We start from the raw sequence: 12067 nt of genomic DNA on the forward strand, positions 1-12067 counted from the left end.
TTAACGTTTCCCATTCTAGGTACTACATAGGTATTCCTGTAACCCAAGATTATACTCGCTGTTTTCATTGCTATGTCACACATGTTGATTCAAACTGGGCTTTATGTAGATTAAAGTATAAAATCTTAGTTGTTAGCTCACTCAATATATATTTACAGAATGCTGCTACACAAATACCATATTATTAGGGGCAGTAAAAGAAATCAGTGAGATATAACTGAAACACTGAAGACCCTGGGCCCAAGTCCCAGTTTACCCAACTATAGCTGTGTGGCAAGAACACCTGTTAGACCTACTCAGTTTTCATAATAGAATAACTATCTTGCTTGCTGGTCTCAGTTCTAAAGCATATGGATGGGCCTTTTGCCAGCAATTTAGAATACCAGCACTCCAGGTTATCTAGCTCCCTTCCAAATACCTACTGAGAGAAGAAATGTTTAGGAAAAACAGGTCCAAGACCTTACATACTCAATCCTTGGTTAATGTTGAATCACAAGAAAGCTATATATTAGGAACCCACCACATACCTTTCTAATCACCTTCAGTGAGTTGCATTTAATTGTTTGTCCTAATCTTTAACAGAAGAATGTTGTAAGAAGTAACCATGTTACTTATGTTTTAAACTGCATGGGAATGTTTTAAAACTGAGGATATTGGGGGCGCCTGGGTGGCGCAGTCGGTTAAGCGTCCGACTTCAGCCAGGTCACAATCTCGCGGTCCGTGAGTTCGAGCCCCGCATCAGGCTCTGGGCTGATGGCTCAGAGCCTGGAGCCTGTTTCCGATTCTGTGTCTCCCTCTCTCTCTGCCCCTCCCCCATTCATGCTCTGTCCCAAAAATAAATAAACGTTGAAAAAAAATAAAACTGAGGATATTGCCCATTTTATTATTCAGAGTCCCTTTCACTCTTGGTTTTCTCTGAGGAATGGGATGCTTCTACATTCTGAAGGTAGAAATCATCAGAATAGTTTTATACATTTTTAAAAATAAGTTTCAGAGAAACATCAGTCTATGAGAAATAATGAGGAAAAATGCCATTTTATATATGCACAAATGGCAAGAAATATTTGTATTTTCTGTTTCATCAATAACTGAAAAAGGGATCCATAAGAGTAAGACAGGTAATTCTAACTGGGTCTTATTAAATATTTATTGTTAATTAAGTTAAAGATCATTATTCAATTGCCCTTATGTTTCCTCTTCCCAAATAATCAGCCTCCGTAACATTTTCCCCAATGAAAAAGGTTCTAAGATCAGGTAAACCTAAGAACTACCTTGAGAACTTGTTTTAGAAATTTGCATTTTTAAATAAACTACCTATGTAATTGGGAAGTGCACCACAGAACACATGTTGAGAATACTCTTCCAGGACCAATTTTTGGATCACTTTAATTAACTCTGCCACTCACCCTCAGGCTCTCTGCTGTCTCTCTAGATCCCTTTTAAAGCCTGGTGACCAAAGAAAGGTAGGTAGAGTACTCTCACCAAGGGTCCTCCTACTAAAGCACAGCAGATAAAAGGAATAGGTCTTTGCTCTTATGTAGCATACTACATTCTAGCATTGATAGGTATGCTTACAAAAGCAGTGCTTCAATTATGACTGTCAGATTGAGGTCAACTAATTTTGACTATCCTGAGAAATGAGAGCTTAAAATGCATGAAAACAGGCCCAAATCACAATCAAACTAAACTGTGAAAAGCACTTATAGGTCTTTTTCCTCAATTGAACCAGTTGCAATCATTTTTTAAAATAACTTATTCTACTTTTAAAATAAAGAATTTTCCTTTGAAGGAAAAATCTGCCAACCTCCTTGAGTAAAATCTTCTTCCAGAAAGTAAGATCACTTTGTCATAATTTTTATGAAGAACTTTAATTCTAATAATACCACTTTCAGAATATCTACAGACAAGTAGCCTGTTGGCATAATGGGCTCATGGAATAGATTTATAAACAATCAAAATATTACAGGCAAGAGTACAGAAACTTTATTGTTGCTCTCCAGCTCACCATTTCACAGACAAATAAATCATTCCATGACACAGCGACTGATGTTATACCATAAAGTTCTGTACCTGGACCATCTATATGATTTAGCAATAGAAATAGATTTAAAAACTACAAGTGACCAATCACAATATGTCAACTGAAAATTCACAGTAAATGTCTACATTAAAGGTTCAGGTACCCATTCAAGTTTCCAAGCTGACTTTACAGTCATCACTTCCCAGCTATTGCTTACTCTGAAAACTCTAGCCCTATACATTCTATCATGTATAAATTGACTCTAGATAAACGGCATTATCAAATGAACAAGTTGAAATATTCAAAGCAGAAACTCAGGGACTGAAAAATAAGTGATTTACTCAGAAAATTACTCAGATATAAATTTTATAAGTCTTTAGATTCAAGGGAAATCAAGCTAAGACCAAGTGCAGTATGATTCATTCTATGTCATTTGCATTTGCTATCTGCTATTTTTTAATTTTATAAATTTCATGCTGTTTCCATGGTTACCAGCTCTTAATCATAGTGAACACCTGGTCTATACAGAGGAGTTAATATTTCCTTATGAACTGCACATACTAAATTGTTAATAATTTCTCTATACTTTGACAGTGACTAGTTTAAGTTTCTGACCTATAAGCAAAGATTTTCAAATGGTTCTTTTGACTTTCTTTTCTTTCTTTTTGAATTTTATATATTATATGGACTTCAGTGGTTTTGTGAGAGTTGAGATTTGCCAACACATCACAATCTATATTCTCTGACATGTAGTATCTATACCTAGGAGTAGGTATGTTTCTCATCCTGGTCAGACATACTCTATTTAAAAGAAGTTTTTTTGTACATATTCATTAAATCTAAGCCAAAATCAGTTGACAAATGAGGCAAATACTGGTACTCACTCATTCGCCAAACTAGGGCATGGAGAACAGTACACAAATACCTATAACTCCTCAGTGACTCACCATGGATAGGTTTCCTAAGCAACACTAGAGCACCTCATTTCACAGAAAATTAAAATGGCATTTGATCCTGTGGACATTTCCATATAAAAGCATATGGGTTTGTACATCAACTAGACTTTAATTAGAAAATTTTTTAAAGCATATGTTCAATGATTAATAGTAAAGACTTTGTCAGATTTCCTAGGTTCATATCCTGACCCTACCATTCAGTAGTTATGTAACCTTGAATAAATAATTTAACTATGTCTCAGTTTCCTCATCTGTGACAGGGGATAATATAGTATCGGCTTCAGAGAATTATTTTAAGGAGTAAAATATTTCACTATTTTAAGATATTAGATAATTTGTCCAAATTCACAGAATAAGTAAGTGGAAAGATAAATTTGGAGCCATCCAATGGCCTCTCCTAAGACAATGCTCTTAATCAGTCCATTAGGATGAATAAAGTGCAATATAAAGAAATAATCTCACAACTTTTCAAACCTATAAAATTTGTCCCATCTAAGAATTCTTAATCTGCTCCTGGAAACCCGGCAGTGTAGGTAAAATTTGAATCTGTCAGTACCTGTGGGTGGGGTTCCTCTACTTCCCTGGACATCACAGATGTGTGTGTATAATTGATTCCCACTGATTACTGAGGTTCATTGGTGGAAGTGAGTGACACATCCATAATGGGCTCTAGATGGTGCATGGAACAATGGCATTTGCAGCTTGCCCATACACCTCTGTAAAATCCTGGCACCAGACAGTTTAGCCTCAGCAGATGTTTTTTCTGCAGCAGCTGACCAGCTCTGTAAGGTCCAGTTTATCTCATCCTGTTAACCTAAGGATTAATTAGCTCTAATGTAATGATATCACTGATAAATGTCCTATTATGGATGTAAAATACTGACCAGCTCTGGGTTGGTCTTTTTTAATTATGAAGCTCCAATAAAATGCCTCTATTAACTTGGCTTAACTCAATTACTAGTAAGAAAATCTCAGTTCTTATGAATTCCCCGACACACATACCAATGACCACAAAATCCTGATGTCAACTCATCCTCCTGCTTCTGATGGATCCCAGAAGTGCCTTCCTTCAGGGCCTACCAATGACTCACTTCCAATAGTTATAAAATAAGCAGAACCACTTCTCCATTCTTCTCTGAAACCATTTCTTGGTAACTACTGACTTGGTAAATTTTCCCCTCCACCACTCTATTTTAGTAAAGGATGGTCTAGGCTTGGGTTCTCTTGAATTGAGAGACTAAATTCTGAATCTGATAACCCTAGATACTTAATGCTAAGGAGGAACTATACAGAAGTCTGAAGAAGCATTCAGACAGCTTGAGAGAGAAAATGGAATGTGGCAATGCTTCAGAAGAATTGTGGTTCATGTTGCTTCCAAATATGTTCACAGGGAGAACTTGTTGCTGGCAGATGCTGGGCACAGAAGAAGCTGCTCATCTCTCTAGCACTGCTAAGGAAATGATGGGTCTCTTTTAGAAGAAGGACTACATATGTATAACATGGCAGTTATTGTCCCAATCTATGATCTAGACAGAATATCTAAGTCTGAGTTACAGCTAGATAAAAATAGTTCATTAAGATGGTTTTTAGGCATGTTAAAAATCAAAAAGGAGGTTGGAGTCAAAGGAGTTGAAGATATTATTATATTTATTATATTCCAAAAATTAATCCCTGCCTCTACATCACTTATTACTAGTAATCCCTGGGCTTACATTTCAAATTACAGTGTCCCTCATAAACTAATGAAAACCATTTTTACAACCCTTGACTTATAAGTCAAAGACAAACTTTAAAAAGGAATAAACATGATTTTTTGTAAGCTATTTGACAAAATAGAGCTCTTTCATCTGTGGACTAGAAGCAAATGAATTCTAAGCAGGAGTTACAAGGAGAATATTTGTCCTCTTCAGACAGTCGACCTTACTGAAGCCAAGGAAGTAAGGTAAAACATCTTGGTACCATGTTCAACCACTCTGTGAAGTTCCGTTTCTCAGGCATAATATATAAGTCTTTCTGTCTGTCCTACAAGATCTGCAATTAATTATCCCATAACAATCTATCAAAAGTCATACATTCCTCTGAGCCCAGCGTCTCAATTATTATAATTCCCTTTTAGCAAAGCTTATAATGCTGCCTTTTACTTTGCTGTAATTTATGAGAAAAGCAGTACAGAATTACAGATTAGCTACTGTAATTGGAAACAGAATTCAAAACGAATTAAGAGTGTTTGCTTCTTTGTTTGTTGCATTTTGTTAAGGCTACCCTAGAGATCATTGCAGCCAAGTGATTTCTTAAGGCTATTCGCCCATATCAAGACCCTCTTAAACATAATTTTAAAACTTCCGGAACTCAATATGATGAATTAATGATACAACACCACCTAGGTGGATAATATGTTTTAAACATAAACATAATCCCCAATGGGTATGAAATAGTTCAATAGAAAATGCCATCAGGGCAATAATTGGATGTTTTTTTGAAACAACTACCACAGATTTAAAGTAGTAGGGGAATGTGTCTAATCAGTCCTCAATCCAAAACCTAGGGGGCCTAAAATGTGTCTGCATCCAAAGTTTCCACAGCCAACTTTTACTTATTATGTGCATCTGCAGAATAGCACATTCACAATAGAGAGAAAACCACATCCTAGAGACCTCATATTTCATGGATGTAATTAACAGAAACTAGTAAGAAATTAAATAGTTAATATTCAGTGAGGGCTTACTACATGCCAGCTACTAATTCCAGGAATTAATTTATTTAATCTTCGTACAATACATATCAAGTAGTTACTATTATACCCAATTTTATGAATAAATAAGCTAGTAAGCAGCAGAGGTAGGATTCTAACCAAGCAGTCTGACCCCAGAGACCTTAACTCTTAACCACTAATCAGAGATATATAAATACAATTAAAGGAGGAATTGAGAAGTACTGATGTCTGGTCCGTTTTTCAGTCACTTTAAAAACATTTCATTTAATCCTCACACAACATATTTTGTGAAAGAAAACTGAGTCTCAGAGAGATTAAATAAATCCAAAATCCCAAATCCACAAAGCCACCAAGGGAAAAACTAGTATGCCTTGTACTATAGCGTATTATCTCTCTGCAACTTTAAGACTAAACTGAGTGGCAGATATAAAGGCAGAAATCTCACTTCAATCTACATATCAGTGCTGTCATAAGAAAGTGACCACTGGAGCCTATCTGGCAGAGAGTTGGCTGGAAAAAGAAAAGAGTCTGTAAATAACCCAAAACATAAAACCAGCACACTTAGAGGAAGAAGTTCTAAATCATTAAGACACTGCGGTATTAGTGTGTCTGTATATATGTTTGTGTGTGTGTGCGTGTGTATATACATAGACACGTGTGTGTGAACTCCTTGTTGTTTTACTTCATTCTGCTCTCAACTACACCTTTCATTTTGTTCATGAAACCTGGAATGGTTCTCAACTAGGAACAGTATCCATAACAAAAGAGTATTTGGCAATGTGTAAGGGCAGCTGGTTGTCCTGGTGCCTGGGTGATTCTATTGACATCTAATGGAAATGGGCTAGAGATGCTAAAGATCCTGAAATATTGTGTCTGCACAACAAAGCACTGTCCCACCAAAAATGCCAATACCATTCATCCAACATTAAGAAGTATTTAAAGGAAACATTTCAAGTATTGGGAAGGAAAAAATACACGATTCAGGTAGACTTAATCAACATTTGTTGTCAAGATCCTGATGCTCCTAGTGGATAGAGGAAGTAAGTAGGGGCCATTACAGACAAGTTCTTGAACAAAGTTGTTCCTGTTTTAGATGCTACTACATCTTATATATACATAAATGTAAATTCTTGTTAATAGTATCATGGAGGAAATACATAAGACTAAATTTTGAATGAAGACTCAAAGTAATCTCAGTCTAGATAATCAAGTATCTTCATACTTTAGCCCCAATGCAGACTTCCTACTTATAAGGTAGTTTCTACCATGAACAGTATAAAGGCAAGTAAATATTAATCAAATTACAGTCTTATACTAGCATCATTTATTCATTCACAAAATATCTCCTAATTATCTATCATGCTAGACACTGCTGTAGAAGCTGGGAACTCAGTAGTAAATAATAGGACAGAAATATTTCCTGCCCTTCATGGAATTTTCACTTTCCTGTACTTGTTTACTTACTACATATATAAACAAATACATACATAATATAATTTCAGTTAGTGATAGGCACTATGAGGAAAAAATTAGGCAGGAAACTGGACAGATTGGAATGGAAGAGATAGCTTTTGTGATGTGCTCAGGGAAGAGTGTGACATTTGAGCAGAAACTTGAACGACACTGAGAAAACAGCCATTAAAAAGTCGGTGGGAATTACTATTTAACATGGTACTGGAAGTCTTAGCCTCAGCATTCAGACAACAAAAAGAAATAAAAGACATCCAAATCAGCAAGGAAGAAGTCAAACTTTCACTATTTGCAGACAACATAATACTCTATGTAGAAAACCCAAAATCCTCCGCCAAATAATTACTAGAACTAATACATGAATTCGGCAAAGTCGCAGGATATAAATAAACGTGCATAAATCTGTTGCATTTTATACACCAATAACGAAACAGCAGAAGAAATCAAGGAATCGATCCCATTTGCAACTGCACCAAAAACAAGAAACCTAAGAATAAACCTAACTAAAGAGGTAAAAGATCTGTACTCTGAAAACTATATAACACTTATGAAAGTAATTGAAGAAGACACAAAGAAATGGAAAGGCATTCCATTCTCATGGACTGGAAGAACACTGTTAAAATGTCTATACTACCCAAAGCAATCTACACATTTAATGCAATCCCCATCAAAATACCAACAGCATTTTTCACAGAGCTAAAACAAACAATCCTAAAATTTGTGTGGGAACTGCAAAAGACCCTGAAGAGCTAAAGCAATTCTGAAAAAGAAAAACAAAACTGGAAGCATCACGATTCCAGATTTCAACCCGTATTACATGTCTGTAGTCATCAAGACAATATAGTACTGGCACAAAAACAGGCACACAGATCAGTAGAACAGAATAGAAAACCCAGAAATGGACTCACAACTATATGGTCAACTAATCTCTGACAAAGCAGGAAAGAATATCCAATGGAAAAAGATAGTCTCTTCAACAAATGGTGCTGGGAAAACTGAACAGCAACATGCAAAAGAATGAAACTGGACTATTTTCTTATAAGTTCAAAATGGATTAAAGATCTAAATGTGAGACCTGAAACCACAAAAATTCTAGAAAAGAGCACAGGCAATAATTTCTCTGACATCAGTCATAGCAACTTTTTTCTAGATATGTCTCCTGAGGCAAGAAAAACAAAAGCAAAAATAAACTATTGGGACATTTAAATAAAAAGCTTTTGGGGGCACCTAGGTGGCTCAGTAGGTTAAGCATCTGACTCTTGATTTCGGCTCAGGTCATGGTCTCACAGTGTGTGGTTTCAGGCCCCGCTTCAGATTCTGTGCTGACAGCGCAGGGCCTGCACAGGATTTCTCTTTCCCTCTTTCTCTGCCCCTCCCTCCACTCACACTCTATCTCTCTCTAAAGATAAATAAATAAACATTTAAAATAAATAAATAAATAGCTTCTGTACAGCAAAGAAAACAATCAACAAAACTAAAAGGCAACCTATGGAATGGAAGAAGACATTAGCAAGTTATATATCTGATAAAGGGTTAGTAGCCAAAACCTATGAAGAACTTATCAAACTCAACACTCAAAAAGCAAATAATCCAGTGAAGAAATGGGCAGAAGACACGAACAGACACTTTTCCAAAGAAGACATCTAGATGGCTAACGGACACATGAAAAGATGCTCAACATCACTCATCATCAAGGAGATTCCAATCAAAACCATGATGAGATACCACCTCACACCTTTCAGAAGAGCTAGAATTAAAAGAAACAACAGGTATTGGCAAGGATGCAGAAAAAGAGGAACCCTCTTACACTGCTAGTGAGAATGCAAACTGGTGCAGATACTCCAGAGAATAGTATGGAGGCTCCTCACAAAACTAAAAATAGAACTACCATATGATCCAGCAATTGCACTACTAGGTATTTACCCAAAGGATACAAAAATACAGATTGGAAAGGGTACATGCACCCTGATGTTTATAGCAGCGTTATCTACAATAGCCAAATTATGTAAAGAGCCCAAATGTCTATCATCTGATATATGGATAAAGAAGATGTGGTATATACATACGGTGGAATATTACTTAGCCATGAAAAAGAATGAAACCTTGCCATTTGCAGTGAGGTGTATGGAGCTAGACCATATTATGTTATGTGAATCAATATATAAGTCAATCAGAGAAAGACAAATACCATACGATTTCACTAGTCTGTGGAATTTAAGAAACAAAACAGATGAACATATGAGAAAGGGGAAAAAAGAGGAAAAAAGGAAACAAACCACAAGAGACCCCTAATGACAGAGAACTAAAGGGTTATAGAGGGCAGTGGGTGGGGGATGGGCTAGATGGGTGATGGGTATAAAAGAGGTCCCTTGTTATGATGAGCACTGGGTATTGTATGAAAGTGATGAATCACTGAATTGTACTCCTGAAACCAATATTGCACTGTATGTTAACTAAACTTTAAATAAAAAGTAAAAAGAAAAAAAGAAACAAAGAAAATGCCCGTGAGAAAAATATTACTGGCAGAGACAACAGCAAGGGCAAATTCAATAGGAAACAACAAAGATGGCATATTTAAGAAAGAGCAAACAGATGAATGTGATTGAAATGGAATAAGCATGGGTGAGTGGTGGACTGACATCAGAAATGCAGAAAGAGGCAGAATGCATAGGGTTTTGTGAGCCTTGATAAAGAGTTTGCACTTCAGCTTAATGTGTTGGAACTGGAGAGTTTTAAGCAAAGGAATAAATTGATTTTTGTTTTTAATCACTAGAGTAGTAAGAAAAAACTGAGAACTAGAATACCATACGACTTTGATACTAGGATTGGAAAAAGGTCACAAAAGCATATATAGCAATTCGGGTGTTAAACTGCCTGCCTGGGGTGGGTGAATGGTTAGGGAAATTTAACCAACTTTATTTAAAACTATTTGGGGGCACCTGGGTGGCTCAGTCAGTTGAGTATTTCACATCTGCTCAGGTCACAATCTCACCGTAGGTGAGTTCAAGGCCCTCATCGGGCTGGCTGTTATCAGTATGGAGCCTGCTTTGGATCTTCTCTCTCTCTCTCTCTCTCTGTCTCTCTCTCTCTGCCCCTCCCCCACTCATGCTCTCACTGTCAAAAATAAATAAAAACATTTATTTAAAAATTAATTAATTAGGGGTGCCAGCGTGGCTGAGTCAGTTGAGCATCCACCTTTGGCTCAGGTCATGATCTCACAGCTCGTGGGTTCCAGCCCCACGTCAGGTTCTGTGCTGCCAGCTCGGAGTCCGGAGCCTGCTTCAGATTCTGTGTGTGTGTCTCTCTCTCTGCCCCTAACCCACTTGCAGTCTCTGTCTCTCTCAAAAATAAACATTAAAAAAAATTTTTTTTAAGTAATTAATTAATTAAAACTACTTAGGCCCAAAACACTGCTGCACAAACTTCTGCCACTCTTTTTCAGATGATTCAGGTCATTAAGTGACCTCTTAATATTTTAAAGAAAAAGCATTTTACCATCCACAGACTCTTGAAACTTAAAACCAAACCATTATCTTCAATGTTGACACATCTAGAAACAAGCCTGCAGTAACACTAACTTTAAAATAGTCTGCTGACTTTAGGTAACTTTAACAGACATAAAAGGAAAAATATCCCCAAAATGTTCACACTAGAAAGCAAGAGAATATCTTGTAATATATTTCAAATATACTTGGTTCGAAAGGTACAATACTAAAAGTTCAAAGCAAATGAGGCAAAGACAAAACTTTACTAAGACAATCAAGTTTAGAGAAGCAATGCTACCAATATTACTGTGTAGTTATCCTCAAACTTCTACTACGCAAGGGGCCTTGGTTTGGTTTATTTGGCACTTCTTGGTCTCATGAAACCTTGTTGGCACATGTATCTATTCAAATAATTATGATTAGCCCACTTCACTGCTGGGTTTGTGTTAGGAGACAGGAATATAAAGTTTTGCTGTAAGTTTAGAGAGATTGGTAACATTTATGAAAGAGCATAAGATGCAATACAAGATCACGTGCTAATTACGGGCACCGAGCTGAATGTACCTGCTACACCAGAGAGACTGACTTTCAGAAAGCGGAGTGACTTCATCCCTAACACACATCATTAATAACTTACCATGTGACGGTGCCAAATAAATAGCCGAATCAGCAAATCAGAGTTCAGAAAACTGGATGACTAGAAAGTTTCATTTAAGGACTTCACAGGTACTAGCACTCAAGAGTATCTTTCAGAAAGGATTGACTTACATATGGAAACAATTCACTTACGGTTTAAAAGTAATAATTTCGTATATTTTCATAAATGTTTGGGGGCAGCTAAGGTGGGTATCATAAAAACATAATTGAAAAGAATTATTAACGTTCTTGAACTAATGGGGAAACTCAATCCTAGAACCTTCATAAATAATAGGTATCTTCCTATAAACCCTTTTTATTTTCCTAAACTTTTTTTTTTCCCTGCAAACGGTTTTAACATTTCCTAAAATGTCTAATTAAACGTGTTTTCCCCTCTTGATTAAAAAGAATTAACAAAACGTCATAAGGTACATTTGGAAGATGGTGACAGGGGATTCCCTGCTTCAAAATGTTGGAAGCCGCTAGTTTAAAAGCGCCCGAAACAGATGACTCGGCTCGGGTGCTATTTTCCCGCTGTTGTGTTTCCATTTCAGTCTAAGAAAAGACATAACTATGTGTGTGTCTCGAAACCTTAGATAGGGTAAAAACCACCTACTGTCATTTCTTTATCACATTTCTGAGAGAGCATTTGTACAAACCCACTAAACCACTTTACCAGTAAAACTCTGCGCTCTGTGAGGAACACCCGCAGGGGAGCTCCTCCTTGTCTCCGGTAGCGCGTGCTCGTCACTCCCTTAGCCAGTTACCGAGGAGCGCGCCGGCGCAT

General features: G+C 36.7%; 1 long non-coding RNA gene across 5 annotated transcripts in view; it reads right to left on the reverse strand.

Annotated features, from left to right (window-relative positions):
* LOC147583103 (uncharacterized) overlaps positions 1-12048 on the reverse strand; it is a 623699-nt gene extending 611651 nt beyond the window's left edge. For all 5 annotated transcript variants that reach the window (XR_015245463.1, XR_015245462.1, XR_015245464.1 and 2 more), the window contains exon 1: positions 11957-12048. This is a non-coding gene — a long non-coding RNA (uncharacterized LOC147583103). The remainder of the gene's footprint in view (positions 1-11956) is intronic.
* Between the last annotated feature and the right edge of the window lie 19 nt (positions 12049-12067).

This window comes from Puma concolor, chromosome A2, assembly GCF_028749965.1.
Source record: "Puma concolor isolate L17-30 chromosome A2, mPumCon1.1.hap2, whole genome shotgun sequence".
NCBI classification, from domain to species: domain Eukaryota; kingdom Metazoa; phylum Chordata; class Mammalia; order Carnivora; family Felidae; genus Puma; species Puma concolor.